Source organism: Schistocerca americana, chromosome 3, assembly GCF_021461395.2.
Source record: "Schistocerca americana isolate TAMUIC-IGC-003095 chromosome 3, iqSchAmer2.1, whole genome shotgun sequence".
Classification (NCBI taxonomy): Eukaryota; Metazoa; Arthropoda; class Insecta; order Orthoptera; family Acrididae; genus Schistocerca; species Schistocerca americana.
In genome coordinates, this window is record NC_060121.1 from 317,201,817 (window position 1) to 317,204,959 (window position 3,143).

The window sequence follows — 3,143 nt, forward strand, 5'->3', positions numbered from 1 at the left end:
ACAACCATGCCAGGAAAACTTGTCGAAACAGCGATTCAAGACAATGTTGCTTTTAGATTAATAACCTAAGATGATTTCATCAGTAAAATTCGCTGATGAAGCCTGCTTTCTACTTTCGCGATTTGATTATTTGCAGAGTGCAGCGTGTATTTGTATAATATGTGAAAAAATATATTCATTTGAGGTGACTGTTCGGGACAGACATTATTGAATGGGCACAATACAGGGTGGTCCACTGATAGTGACCGGGCCAAATACCTCACGAAATAAGCATCAAACGAAAAAACTACAAATAAGGAAACTTGTCTAGCTTGAAGGGGGAACCGGATGGCGCTGCCATAGGTCAAACGGATGTCGACTGCGTTTTTTAGAAATAGGAACCCCTGTTTTTTATTACATATTCGTGTAGTACTTAAAGAAATATGAATGTTTTAGTTGGACCACTATTTTCGCTTTGTGATAGATGGCGCTGCAATAGTCACAAACGTATAAGTACGTGGTCTCACCTAACATTCCGCCAGTGCGGACGGTATTTGCTTTGTGATACATTACCCGTGTGAAAATGGACCGTTTACCAATTGCGGAAAAGGTCGATATCGTGTTGATGTATGGCTATTGTGATCAAAATGCCCAACGAGCGTGTGCTATGTATGCTGCTCGGCATCCTGGACGACATCATCCAAGCGTCCGGGCCGTTCGCCGGATAGTTACGTTATTTAAGGAAACAGGAAGTGTTCAGCCACATGTGAAACGTCAACCACGACGTGCAACAAATGATGATGCCCAAGTAGGTGTTTAGCTGCAGACAAATTACGCGAGAATCGGGAATCTCAAAAACGTCGGTGTTGAGAATGCTACATCAACATCGATTGCACCCGTACGATATTTCTATGCACCAGGAATTGCATGGCGACGACTTTGAACGTCGTGTACAGTTCTGCCACTGGGCACAAGAGAAATTACGGGACGATGACAGATTTTTTGCATGCGTTGTATTTAGCGACGAAGCGTCATTCACCAACAGCGGTAACGTATACCGGCATAATATGCACTATTGGGCAACGGAAAATCCACGATGGCTGCGACAAGTCGAACATCAGCGACCTTGGCAGGTTAATGTACGCTGCGGCGTTATGGGAGAAAGGATAATTGGCCCCCATTTTATCGATGGCAATCTAAATGGTGCAATGTTTGCTAATTTCCTACGTAATGTTCTACCGATGTTACTACAAGATGTTTCACTGCATGACAGAATGGCGGTGTACTTCCAACATGATGGATGTCCGGCACATAGTTCGCGTGCGGTTGAAGCGGTATTGAATAGCATATTTCATGACAGGTGGATTGGTCGCCGAAGCACCATACCATGGCCCGCACGTTCACCGGTTCTGACGTCCCCGGATTTCTTTCTGTGGGGAAAGTAGAAGGATAATTGCTATCGTGATCCACCGACAATGCCTGACAACATGCGTCAGCGCATTGTCAATGCATGTGCGAACATTACGGAAGCGAAATACTCGTTAAGAGGAATGTCGTTATACTTGTTGCCAAATGCATTGAGGTTGATGGACATAATTTTGAGGATTTATTGCATTAATGTGGTATTTACAGGTAAGCACGCTGTAACAGCATGCGTTCTCAGAAATTATAAGTTTACAAAGGTACATGTATCACATTGGAACAACCGAAATAAAATGTTCAAACGTACCTACGTTCTGTATTTTAATTTAAAAAACCTTCCTGTTACCAACTGTTCGTCTAAAATTGTGACCCATACGTTTGTGATTATTACAGCGCCATCTATCACAAAGCGAAAAAAGTGGTTCAACTAAAACATTCATATTTCTTTATGTACTACACGAATATGTAATAAAAAATAGGGGCTCCTATTTAAAAAAAACGCAGTTAATATCCTTTTGACGTATGGCAGCACCATCTAGCGGCCAACCATAGCGCCATCTGGTTTTCCCCTTCAAGCTAGACAACTTTCGTTTTTTGTAGTTTTTTCGTTTGACGCTTATTTCGTGAGATATTTGGCCTGGTCACGCAAGACCAAGAGATTTCTGTAGGGTGAAATTACAATGAAATGAAAACCCTTAGCTACTTACAGGGATTGACATACGTCAACGGGGACAGATGAAAATGTGTGCCCCGACCGTGACCCGAACCCGGGATCTCCCGCTTACATGGCAGACGCTCTATCCATCTGAGGACACAGAGGATAGTGTGACTGCAGGGACTTATCTCTGGCACACATCCCGCGAAGCCTACATTTTCAACGTATTGTCCCGCACTACATTCGTAGTGCCTCCGCCCATTATACTCATTACTCGCGACGCGTTGCTGGTTCTCGTAGGAGTTCGGGCACTGTTTCCGATGGTATCTGTTCTTTCGGACATGTCCGAAAGAACAGATACCATCTTAGTATATATATAGCTAAGGATCACTGGCCAGTTGACCATCTTCTTCTTCTGTGCAGATGCACAAACATTGCCCGAACTGTTTCCAGAATGAGATTTTCACTCTGCAGCGGAGTGTGCGCTGATATGAAACTTCCTGGCAGATTAAAACTGTGTGCCCGACCGAGACTCGAACTCGGGACCTTTGCCTTTCGCGGGCAAGTGCTCTACCATCTGAGCTACCGAAGCACGACTCACGCCCGGTACTCACAGCTTTACTTCTCCCAGTTTCTCGTCTCCTACCTTCCAAACTTTACAGAAGCTCTCCTGCGAACCTTGCAGAACTAGCACTCCTGAAAGAAAGGATATAGCGGAGACATGGCTAGCCACAGCCTGGGGGATGTTTCCAGAATGAGATTTTCACTCTGCAGCGGAGTGTGCGCTGATATAAGTTTCATTGCCCGAACTCTTACGGGAATCGGCAACGCGCCGCGAGTAATGAGTATAATGGGCGGGGGCACCACTAATGTAGTGCGGGACAATACGTTGAGAATGTGGGTTTCGCGGGATGCGTGCCAGAGATAAGTCCCTGCAGTCGCACTATCCTCTGTGTCCTCGGTGGCTCAGATGGATAGAGCGTCTGCAATGTAAGCAGGAGATCCCGGGTTCGAGTCCCGGTCGGGGCACACTTTTTCATCTGTCCCCGTTGACATATGTCAACACCTGTAAGCAGCTAAGGGTTTT